At 39.3% G+C, this 12646-nt stretch overlaps 1 long non-coding RNA gene across 1 annotated transcript; it reads right to left on the bottom strand.

Annotated features, from left to right (window-relative positions):
* Window positions 1–3307: 3307 nt before the first annotated feature.
* Window positions 3308–11922, bottom strand: LOC132328115 (uncharacterized). Its single transcript, XR_009486692.1, has 3 exons — window positions 11731–11922; window positions 5941–6082; window positions 3308–3560 (listed from the first exon to the last, which is right to left on the bottom strand). It is a non-coding gene; the product is annotated as an uncharacterized LOC132328115 (long non-coding RNA).
* Between the last annotated feature and the right edge of the window lie 724 nt (window positions 11923–12646).

The raw sequence follows: 12646 nt of genomic DNA, 5'->3' as shown, positions 1-12646 counted from the left end.
TGTGAGCCTCAGTGCAAGCCCAGACTTGTTCTTAATTAAGTCTAGATACTTGCAGGGATCACAACTAAAAAAACATGGTTTCATTGACTTGCCTAAAATCACACTATAGTTCCAAGGCAATCACCATGAAATACGTTTCCTGCGCCCTGTCTTGCCACTACATATCTTCTAAGTTCAGTAGTGACTCTGTGTGTTAGGGTTCTGAATCATCCTGATGATTCACCAGGCTTACCAGGAACACTGAATGAAAGAAATAGCCCACAAAAACAAAATACACCTCTAATATATATGTATTTTTGTTAAGGCTGTAAATAAACATAAACCCTATTATTTCCTAACTTTTCTGCACTTGACTTTTGCTATCTTCATGATGGATGTGTCTTGTGATTTAAAAAAATAAAACAAATAAAAATCAAAGAATCATTAGACATACTTTTGATGTTCAAGAGCATTGAAGAAATGATTGGCAACTCACCCATGACACAGCCTCTGCTCTTGAACATAATACACACTTCATAGAACATATCACTGACTTTTCATCCAGCATATTGATCTGCCCTACAGATTCAATTTATGCCAGTAGGTTTCACAGATACGTGCTGGTAAATGGCACTCTCAAAATGCAGCCCTGCCCTGGTGCCAAATGTCAAGTCATTTTTTCCATATTGAGTTACTAAAGCTTGACAGCAACACCACTGTAATTCCTTTACTTGTTTTTAACTTGAAAGGAAAATGCATTTTTTTCAGCCTTGTCCTAGAAAATGGCCCATTGCTGTTTACTGATGATTTCCATGAAGTTTATGCTCAGACAAGGGTCTCAGATGAAGTTTCATTCCAAATGCTTAGAAACTGGCAAAGTTGTGAGAAATTGAAGACAAACTATTGAAATGTTGCATTTGTATGTTGTTTGAAAACTTAACTCCATAAAATATTTTGTGTCCCAATTAAAAATTGGGACACAAAAATAATGACTATTTTGTGTCCCAATTAAAAATTGTATGCACAAAAATAATTTAGAACCAGAATCTGCATTTCATTAATTTTTTAGCAGCTTTTTTTACAGTGGAAAAGTATGTCCTTCATGCACATCTATAGCAAAATCCAGAATTCCCACTCTACTGTTGGTCCATAGAAACAAGTAAACCTCCTTCTAGCCATTCCATAAAGAAACAGAGACATAGGTACATCCATTATAAATAATGAATAGACCAATTTCAAAGTGTAAATTACATCAATATTCACACTTTTTGAATATTGATGTAAATTGGTTTAAATTGACCAGATGCTCTGAAGATGGCATAGACAGGTGCAAATTATGTTTCTCCTGTTAGCAAATCCCATTAGTCTTTAGGAGTCATGCACTATAAGAGAAAGCAGCTGTTTGTTCCCCTTAGGGACTGCAGACAAGGCACCTCTAAAGCCCCCATGGAATTTCATAGGAGTGATAAAAATGCAGAATAAGCTTGGAACCAGAGCTTTAATCAACACTTTGCTGGGAATGACTACACTTTGCTATCCATTTCTCAGTATAAAAATGCTGTCATGGGATTATCCATGCTCTGTTCCCTCTCTGAGGCCTGTGATTACATCTACAAAAGAAAGTAAAAGAGGATGGGGCAAATTTCTAACCCTGAAGTCACATATGCCATTATGCTCTAGTTCATATTCATCTGCTTAAACACTCTCCTTTCAAAAGGAGGGAGAAGCAAAGCTAACAAGTTTCTGAAATATTTCTATTTCACTTAAAATCTTGCCAGTTAGTCATTGTGTTAACAAAGAAATTGTACATGTAGCCTCACACTAGTGCTTGATTTCACAAGGTAATTCTGTTTCACTCAGCAGCGTGAGCAAAGCCTCTAAGCACAGTGAAGACTTCCTCTTGAAGTCTTGACTACTTATCTTTTCTGATTTGCATCTACATGTCTCTTGGAAGGGCTTACCCCATTTTTTGTGGATCAGTGAGTAGCTTTCCAAAACCCTCTCCTCCTTTCCTTTTTCCTTGATTCTACAGATGACCCTTCTTAGAATGCAATAATTTTTTTAGGTGCATTTTAGGCTTGACTATAAACCCAGAATAAAAATATAGTTGTAGGATGAGTAGTGATGCAATGTAGTTATACTTTTATGCTAATTTTACAAAATTCTTACAACAAAGTAAGGATTGCACTGTATGTAGTGTATATGGATAGCTGGAGTTTTAAACACTTATAGATAAGACATTACATGGGCCAAGGAAAAAAATAATGGGATGGGGTCTTCTAGAGCAAGAAGCAAGATCTGGATCAATCAAACAAAGGAATCTCTGGGTTTTTTATACAGCTCCTGCCATTGCCTGGTCACCTGGTCAGGCCACAGGCCACAGGTCCCTTTTTATCCAGAAGCTCAGGTGTTCATGGCCTCTTGTCTCAGGCCCCCAGAGCTCAACCTGCAGCTCGCAATGGAGCTGCACCCCGAGATACCTGCACTGACAGCATCAACCACCAGTAGAGAGCAATAAGGTCTGCTCGGAGCCTTCTCCAGAATAAAGAACCCTGGTTCTCTCAGCAACAAAAAATGTATTTTGAACACTAATTTCTAGGTCATTGTTCTGGTTTTAGCTGTGATAGAACTGTTTTTTTTTCACAGTAGCTGAGTATGGGTCTGTCTTGGGCTTGAGCTGAAAAATGTGGATAACACAGATGCCTTTGTATTGCTGAGCAGCGCTTATGCAGAGTCAAGGCCTTTCCTGCTTCTCACTCCACTCCACCACAGGGTGGGCTGGGAGTCCGCAAGAAGCTGGGACACAGACAGGACAGCTGATGCCAACTGACCCCAGGGATATCCCACAACATGTGGTTTCATGCTCAGCATATGAAGCTGGGGAAAGAAGGAAGAAAGGGGCAGTGCTCAGAGTGATGGCCTTCATTTTTCCAACTGTTATGCATGATGGATCCCTTCTTTCCCTATGAATACTTGCCTGCTCAGGGGAAGTTGTGGAAAAATTCCTTGTTTTGCTCTGCTTTTGTTCGTGTCTTTTGCTTTACTGGTTAAATTGTCTTTATCTCAACCCACGAGTTTTCTCACTTTTACTGCTCTAATTCTCTCCCCCCTTCTGAGCAGCTGTCGGTGCTTAGTTGCTGGCTGGGGTTAAATCATGACAGTCAGTTTTAATCCTATTTTGTATTCAGGGTTTGTTAGATATGTTCTTTTGATTCTTTTCTGAAAATCCATGAATGCATCATACAGTAAATGATCAATTAGTCTTTTCTTCTTTTTACCTCCACTCTTGCCTGTTTGTGGCAAAATTATTTCCTTACTTTCCCTTTGAAAACATGGCTGTCCTTAGTCATTAGTAAATGCATGCAACTTCTTTTTGCTTGTAGAGATCTGTACATTGTCTGAAGTAATGCATACAACATACACACATGGAAATCAGCTTCCAATTATAACCTTGCTATTTGCATCAGATTGCTAAGGCTTTTGAAACTTTCCAATTTGCACGACAGTAGAAATAGGGCATAAATCAGTTCTTTGAGTTTGTGTTGCTGTTCCAGAGCGTTATGGAAACAGCAGCTTCTCTTCTGCATCCCATAAAAAAAAAAAAAAAAGCCAACTCAGTAAATGAAAAAGAATATGACTGTATTTGCAAACCATTACGAATACCCAGGGTAGATTCACCCTCCCACCTTGCTCGGTATGACTCTGATATTCAGACAAAATCAAATATGAACAGCTACTACCACAGTAGACATTCAGCTTCATAAATGCTCTATTTATGTGGCAAAGAAATGGGCTTTACAGGAGTTTTACAGAGAAACAGAAATTGCCAGAACTGGCAGTGTAAATTGAAATAGCAGGAGGTAATGCTATGAGAATAAATATTGGAAAAACAACTAGGAAACTGGATGCAGGCAACTGATTTTAAATCCTTTCTCCTCTGCAAATATAAAAGCCTGGAGTCACCCATCTCTAATGCACATAGGTTAAACCTTCCCAGTTACTCGATACAGGTGCTGTTGGAAATGCACTGTGAAAAACCAAGTGATTCAGAAAGTAAATGTGAGAAATAATGAAAAATGTTTTGAGACAGACATGTTTTAGCAGGTCAAATGTCAATGCTAGTAACTGGCTTTATCCCAGTAATCTAGCGAAGTTTGAAGTTCCCAATCTCTCTAAAAGCTACCATCCCTGGGATCTGCTGAGATTCTTTGAGGCACCACAACCACATAATTTCCTAGGCTATATGTCTGTTGCAGTGGGCTGAATGGAATTAATGGGGAAGGAGTGTCAATAACAAGTTTTACACCATACTACCTGCCATACTAAAGATGCTGTAATAAGCCACAGTGATGAAAGTACGTTTTAGTTTCATTCCCAACAGATTGCAAAGATTCATGTAACTAACATTGTCTTCAGATGTATTCAAAATCCCTATCCCAAAAAATTAGGTACTCTGAATTTATGGACAGCAAAAATGTCGAGTAGAACTCCACTCACATGGGAAGAATCCTTTGTGAATTGGTGGAATTTCTAATTGTAATGGCTTAATGGCTCTTCTGTCACTCTTATAAGTAAAACTGATTGTAAATAAAAAAAAAAAGAAAAATAAAACAAAGATATTCAACAATATCTGTAGCTCCCCCTCCCCAAATTGGTAAGACTTCTGCTGCTCTGGAATCCAGCGTATTCATTCATAAGGAGTCATTACAAAGATGTATCTTATTGTCTGAAAGTATTTCACAGACATCTGCTAATACCACTCCCTCCTAATACATATCAGGTACGTTTTATGCTGTGTGAGATCTCCATTGGTGAAATCTTTCACCTGAGATCAATCCAACTGAGAAGAAACCCCACATTAAAAACTGAAATTCAGGTTTAAATACTGAATGTTTGAACCAACTTTAATTATAAGGAGAAAAAAGTGTGAAAAGAGAAGTTATGCTTCAACAGCTGATGTTATTTCTGCTTGAAAGCTTAGGGTAAAAATGCAAAGCAAAGGGAAAAAAAACCCAAACAGTTTTTAAGTCAAAGTCTGATTCTCTAGATTACAATGAAATGTTGCACACTACCATTCTTGAGTTCAAGGAGAAAAGGATCCCAGCTTTGTAAATTAATCCAGTGGTATGATCAGACATGCAGTAGAATCATATGATTGGAAAGATTAGATGATACAAATAGCAAATGAGGTAAAGCATAGCAGAAATGGAAGAAAAAAATCCAATATATATCTCCTTTGAAAATTCATCATTTATGAGTAATGAACTAATAGCCTCCGACCCATAATAAGCAGGCAAAACAATGATGAAGGAAGAGAAGAAGATGACAAGAATCAGAAATAGTTAGAAATGTGCTGAATGAAAGTTTTGCAACTGGAAGGCCAAAAAGTGTCTTTAGCTATGACATCATCCAGCCCCTCAGACAATCCATAGTTACTCAGTGTAAAAGCTTTTGTACAAAACTGTAGTGTACACATTCCTAGACAGAGAGAGGTGCCTATACCAGTATGCCATAAGTGCTGCTAGACACAACATGAATGGGAGCACTTCAGCAGTGACACTCAGGGACTGCATTCATGAGCTGGGAAAAACTACAGCTGAAGGCAAATTACAATTTGAAGGCATGCCCATTGCTCCCTTGGCTCCAGCTCCATGATCCAAGCTGTGAGGGAGGATTGAAATTAAATAAAAGACCCACAAGCCAAAGGTACAAATGCTTCATTAGTTTTTCAGGCAAACCCAAGTCTCATACTAATCTCAAACACTTTCTGTGAGAGAAAGGATCTTGACCTGGCTAGGGAATTAAGAATTACAATGATGTGGGTTTTTTTGAAGCCTGCACTTATTACCCACAGAAAGGATGCATAATCAAGATCAGTAAAGTGCAGGGCTGAAAGAGTCAGTGCGCTGCAGGAAGTAGTACAACATTAAACAGAAATCTGCCATGAAGACAAACACCTACCAGAGATATCTAGCACACAAGGAGCTGCGTAAGCTGCCAGCTTTTCGAATGGATGGAATTTTCTTTTTCCCACCTACAGTGCCTTCCGTAAATAACTTCCTCATGATGTTAAAGCTGCCATGGAGCTGCACACTGGGAATCTCTGCCAGAAGAAAGGATAACTTGAAGTGATTCTGTACACTTTTAGTACCTGTTTTAACACTGGCATTTGATACACGTCTTTTCCTTTTGACCTTCAGACTAGCCGAACGGGTGCAGGGCTCAGCAAGGGATGGCTGCTCCCTCAAGGCTGAGAAGCCAGAGTCACATCACTCCCAGTGGTTGCTCTGCTCTGTGTTGGGGTTGCAAATAGAGCCTTCAGACAGTCACAGGCAAAGCACGTGATGAACTAGGAAACTCTTGGGCTGGAGCCTGTATAGGGGATCCAGCCAGGAGACAAAGCCAGAAGAAGGTCGTAACACAAGCAAACTATGTCATACCTTAAATCAGGATTGCCAGCCTGAACTGAAATGGGACTCCTGGGCAAGGCCCTAGCTGAGGATGGGTAGGGCATCTTAGTGCTCTCGGGGGCCTGGCAGCACCTATAGAATGCAGTGGGGTTAATAATAACTTTCCAGAGGAAACAAAGATTCCTAGCAGATTTGAATTTTTCACAGCTTCCGACCAGCCAGGGAAGGTGTCAGATCTGTGGGGCAGCTTACTGTGCTCAGTCCCTTCATACCTTCAGAGTGACATGAAGTGATAGATAGAGTGATAAATAGACCATATGTTCTTTCATAGCTTCTGCAGTGAGTCATGGGCTCAGCAATGGGCTCATATAACCTAAATGTAAACTAAAGTGATGGAATCACTAAATGAAAAGTCAGATTTTCCATTTAGCAAATTTCACCATCAGGAAAGTAGGAGTGGGATTGCACAGATGCTAGAACTAGAAAAAATAAAAGGGAATCTGCCTCTTCAGAGGCTGTGGTACATCCTGCTTCTCCAGCCTGCAAGAAATATGGAGGAGGATGTCTAAGCATTGACCTAAAAGAGGAGACAAGATCCAAGTCCTAGGCTCATCGAGGAAAAATGGGAACAAAGAAGTGGATGATAGAGCAGACTGTGGTACAGATCTTTTAGAGACTGAAAAATATCCCAAGTGAATTATAGAAAACAAGGAGAAAATGACTGGCAATTAGCAGGGCTTCAGGGAACAGAGCGGGTGAGCAGAGAAGAGTACATTTGGTAATGAAACAGAAGAAATAATACAGGTGCTGTCAGATTAGGTTCATTAGAACTGGACCAAAAATTAAGGATTAGACTAAGCAGTCAGAAACTGGGCAGCCGCCAGGGGAAAGTAATGTTGTTAAGTGTTAATGTCTCTAACCATTAATGCTTCTGACTAAGCACTGGCCCTGAAGGGATGGTGTGCCCCATTGCTCACTCCAAGTTCTCATTTTCCCCAGTGCATATCCAAGACAAGACCTTGTGACACAGCAGACACATCTTGGTTCCCCTGACAGCAACGCCGGCCACCTCAGCCGGGCAGGAGCTGCAGTGGACACAACAGCTTTCGGTGGCCTTCACAGATACAGGAACCAGCCCTGAACGTGCAGCTTTTCTGTAAGTAGCAAAATTTCTGGACTAATTTCTAAGGCAAATCTCTGTTATTCATCAAGCAAGCTACAAATATTTTTCTAAGATCTCAGAAGGAAGAGGGAAGGTCTGCAGACGTCCTTGAATCCAAATTGGCTCTCCTTGTGTACAGATACCAAACCAGTTTTACAAGAATGTTCCAGAGGTGTTGCCTTGCAACACTAAGTTACTCATTACTTGCCCTTCAACAGCCCTTTACAAAGAGACAATGCACACTACTACATATTTGCTCTGTGTCTAGTACCTTGGCACCTCCTTTGATCCTTTTCACTCTCTAGCTTTTTCTTTTTTAGAAGAGAGGCATTCAGGGTCCACCTCTTTCCTGTCTTCTCTTGATGAAGGCTCTGAAAATATTTTCCAATCTTCAGAAAGTTGCTTTTGCTTATGTACCACTTGCCCAGAATAAGGCAAAATTCTTCAAAGCTCCCTATTTTTTTTTGCCCCTATTCTTATGTGTTATTTGAATTTCAATAACAAGCACATAAACCCGGTTCTATGGTGTTAAGAGAATTTATATATTGAGCCTAAGTGTCTCTGCCTATCTTTATCCCCCTTCCCTATATATGCTCATATATCTCTACAGCATTCCCCACCCAATGTTCTATAGTATTTACAACACCATACAGTAGTGTTATTTTGGCTAAAGGCTTTAAGGGTCTGATTTCTGATTTGACTTGAGCACTGGAACAGGTGAAAGGATCAGATTGAAGGACACTACTCTGTACTTTAACCACAAACTTAGCTGACCCAAGTCTGTGTTTAGCATTTGTGTTTCTGGCACTACCATATGTAGAAAATTACAACCAGAAATCAACACAGAATAAAGTCTGTTTTTCTTAAACACAGTATAATCTGTGTCAGAAATATCTGCTTCAAAGTTGTTATAAGGGCAAGATATTAATAACCATCACAATGTTTGGCAGCTTGATTTCATGTTGTGGCTTCTGCAGTGACAGATCATATCCTCTGAGAGAGGACTTGTCACACCTTTTTTCTGAACAGGCTCACCCAGTTCCAGTAACACACCTTCATATCTTCCTACCTCATTTCTATCCCGTGCTTAAAACAAGCTTCCTGTTCCCACAAAGTCTCTTCCTCTTCCATCTCTGTAAATTGTACCACTGAAACTGCAAGTTTCTAAAATTCAGAAGCCTTTTTTAACTTCTTCTTTGCAGTCATCTTTCAAAACTCACAAACCTTTTCTATTAAAACTGGTCTCCCTCAGGAAAAAGAAGGAACATATATCCTTCCTTGCATGCAGTAAAGCTAGAGATCCTTTTTCTGTTTTGGCACACCACTGCTCAGTCAGTCCATGGTTTGGAAATCTGCTCAAGTCTCAAGTGATTGTTCTGCCTTTGTGCAAGTTGCCCTGAGGCCCTACTTACAAGCATCAGGTGACAGCTTTGTCTGGCACTTACTGCGCCTGAATGTTAGGACAGCTGTCTTCTGCTGGAATTGTGTGAGAATGGCAAGCTTCTTGGTTTGATGAAATCTCTTCCCTGTTCTGAACTTTTACTTACTAAGAAAGGTCCTTAATAAAGCAACTGAATAGGTAAAAACTTTTCCCAAAACATCTTTCCAGAAATTTTTGGACATAATTTTCTTTCTGTGGAAAGAATCAATTCTACTCTATTGACACATCCCACCAGACACTTCTTCCTAATTATATGCCTTATTTAGTCTTTGTTGTTGTCTTCTAAATCTGCTACATTACCTAATTTCACACTTACCAGAGTGTTTAGTTATGTTCTCATATTGTTCCATCTTATACTATCCTCTGTGTTATACCTTAATAATCTGAACAGCTTCAACTGTATTATTTGGGACTGTACTTCAGGTACAAAGCTAAGTTCAAATGTAAGCCAGCAAAGCCACAGTTCTCCAAGAAAAACAAAAATTTCTTTTCAAAGGAAAAAATTCTCAATCACTACAGAATATTGCACATACATTTCTTTGCCACAAAATCTCTACTTCAGTACCTAGAGGGTGATATATTTTTAGCATAGTTGGACAAATTCTATGTAACCATCTCCTCCCAGTGAAATCTAGCTACTGAACTTCTTAGAATGCTAGATGCCACAGATCTACCTAAATTATCATTGAGCTTTCTTTTGAGCATGGCACTATTTTTATTACATGTATTCCAGAAAAATTACATTCTCTCCTCTGTGTCATAATCTGCTGATAATTTACCTCTTCTATTAATGGTGTCTTGGAAAGATATCTTTGTGTCTCTAAGGATTTTTGTCCTACAGTAGAGCAGCTTTTTTAAAGAAACACAAAATCCAAACCAAAACACACCCCCTAGCCAAAGTCACCCAAAACCACAACCAAAATGCGTGTGCCTGATCCACTGGCATCCGTATTTCATGTTCCCAAATAATTATGAAACCTATCTTATAAATATCTGATTTGTCTTCACACAAAGACAAAAATCGCCCAAAGTAGGAACGATTCTCCAGGTCCCCAGTCTGAATCTTTGCATGCTGATAAAGACCAGGGTTACTCCTCACCTTACTTACTGTGTCTTCAGACAGAGCAACAGGTGGCTTTCCTATATATGTTAAAAGTAATGTTCAATTTTGGAAATATATCTTTCTTGAGTAGTCTCTGCCAGTAAAATTGTTGTTTTCTCCTGCTGCTCCTCCTTTCATGCAGAAGGGGAGCATTTCACTACCTTGTAGATAAGTGGTGGGTTCCACTAAGCTCTTGGGGATGGTGCTGTGCAGGCCCAGGAGGTAGACTCCATGATCCTTGTTGGTCCCTTCCAACTCAGTTTATTCTGTGATTCTGTGAGAACTTGAGTACATCTCAGCTGGCACTGCAGTAGCCTACCATGCTTAATAGGCAGAATTAGAATCACATCACTCCTTTTATGGCCACATAAAAAGAATAATGAGAATGGCTCAATTTTAAGAAAAGGGTTGAAGAGCCTGCTGACCCAAGAAAACACAGAATCTGTTAAGAAGATCATGAATCCTGTGCTTCATCTCATATGGGCATCAATAATTATTTCCTTAGATGGACTAAATAGGAAGACAATTGAAACATTGGACACTTTCTATTATTTCCTACTCCTATTTCCTATTTTTCTTTAACTCCTGAAAACAGGATGTAGATACCTGGTTTAAGACTGGACCCTTCTCTGGGAAGGCTAAATGTTCTGTGTTTGAGAGAGAAAAAAAAAGAAAAGAAAATTCAAAGAGTGTCTGAAGGAAAACTACTTATTTCATAGCTTCGAGTGTGTAACTCCCAGTTCTGCTGCATGTCCTCTGCTAACTCTAAAGTTTTTGAGGCCCCATTTAATGACAAAAATGGCAGGAAAACAGTAGTGTAACCCAAATAAATGTAAAAATCTTTCTCACACATTAATTCCATTAACAGTGTGGGTTAAAAAACAATCAATAAAACAAACAAAAAGCCAATAAACCAGCACCATGATGCAGATGGGACATGCAGTCTAAAGTCAGGAAACAGGAATTAGATAAACTTATCTACAATATCAGACCCCACCTTCAGTGAACTAGACCTTTTCTGCAGATGTGTTTCTCCCTCCCTTTACCTAATATGGAATTTAAATTATTGCTTTATCACTATTTATCACTTTATCACTATTATTGCTTTATCAGTATGTACTAGAGCTTTTGCACAGCATGCTGATTCATTGGGAAGGCAGAAAACTGGATAACAATTTTATCATAAACACTACCTCAAAATCCACACACAATCTAAATAAGGTTAAACAGATAAACAGAAATGACATTCATCAAATTTTTGAGTGGCCAGTTTTACAATCTTTAAAACATTTTCTTCAGTAATTGCCAGTCTGTAATAAATGAGTAGACATGCCTGGACTCTTTCAAGGAATTTTGAAAAAACAAAAAAAGTTATTAAAACACTAAAAGCTAAATAAAATTATTGCGAGCTGTCTTAGATGTTTAGGATGCCTGTTACTTATTTGATTTAGTTAAAATGCAAGTAAAGTTACCTTGAAGAACACTGCAGAGAAAAGAACCACAGTAAGCTGCCCTGTGTGGACAGAGATGTTGAATCTAAAAGTTTGCCTGTTAATTGTTAATTTTGGATAAAACCTATTTATCTAATTATTTTCATTTTCATGACAAAGTATTGTTTTTTGTTCCACTACCACACCTGTCTCTGACATCTTCTCTTGCATCTCCACTTCTGGCATTCCTCATTTGCTTCAGCAGACCCCTGGAGATTAATTTACATTGTAGTCGTGAACACCCCGCTCAAGGAAGATAAGGCACTGCTAGTGCATTAGACACTGCTAATCTTCTCTCTGCTGACCAGGATAGGACCCAAGGAATGGCTGGAAGCTGCACTGGGTAGAGGGGTGGTGATGGGAGGGGCAGTTAGATCAGGCATTAGAAAAAGGCTCTTTGCCCAGAGGGTGGTTGGGCACTCAAACAGGCTCCCCAGGGAGGAGGTTACAGCACTAAGGCTGACAGAGTTCAAGAAACATATGGACAGCACTCTCAGGCACATGGTGTGAATCTTAGGGTGGTCCTGTGCAGGGCCAGGAGTTCAGATTTAATGAAACTAGTGGGTATTCCATGGCTATTCCATGATTCTATGAATGACTTACCCATAGCACTCCTCACCAGGCTACAATAGCTGGAAACAGCTAGAAATTTGCCTAAATTAATATACATGCACAAACTGCTATGTAGATAAGGAATTAGAACCTGGAACATGTTGGGTTTATTTTCTTTCAGGGCACAAAGAGCAATGTGCAAGAAAAGTCAGTAGAGCCCATGCTTCTCTCTTCCTATGGCTGCTTGCCCAAAGGATAAATAGTTGCTGTCATATATGAGAAGAGTGGGTAAGAGTGGGGGGATCCTGAGATATATTAAATTTTAAAACCTATGTATTGCTTTGAAAAGGGGTGTGACCAGTTCATATTCATTATAGTTAATCTTCTGAAAATGAGTGATTACTGACAAGATATTTCCAAAAGACTTTTGCCTTTTATACATCTGTTGCCTGAACAGGCTGAGTTCCTCAGTATGAGGAGGCTGACTGAAGCACAGTTTACAGTGTAAGC

Source organism: Haemorhous mexicanus, chromosome 5 (genome assembly GCF_027477595.1).
Source record: "Haemorhous mexicanus isolate bHaeMex1 chromosome 5, bHaeMex1.pri, whole genome shotgun sequence".
Taxonomy (NCBI): Eukaryota; Metazoa; Chordata; class Aves; order Passeriformes; family Fringillidae; genus Haemorhous; species Haemorhous mexicanus.
This window is presented reverse-complemented; position numbering and strand designations above follow the sequence as displayed.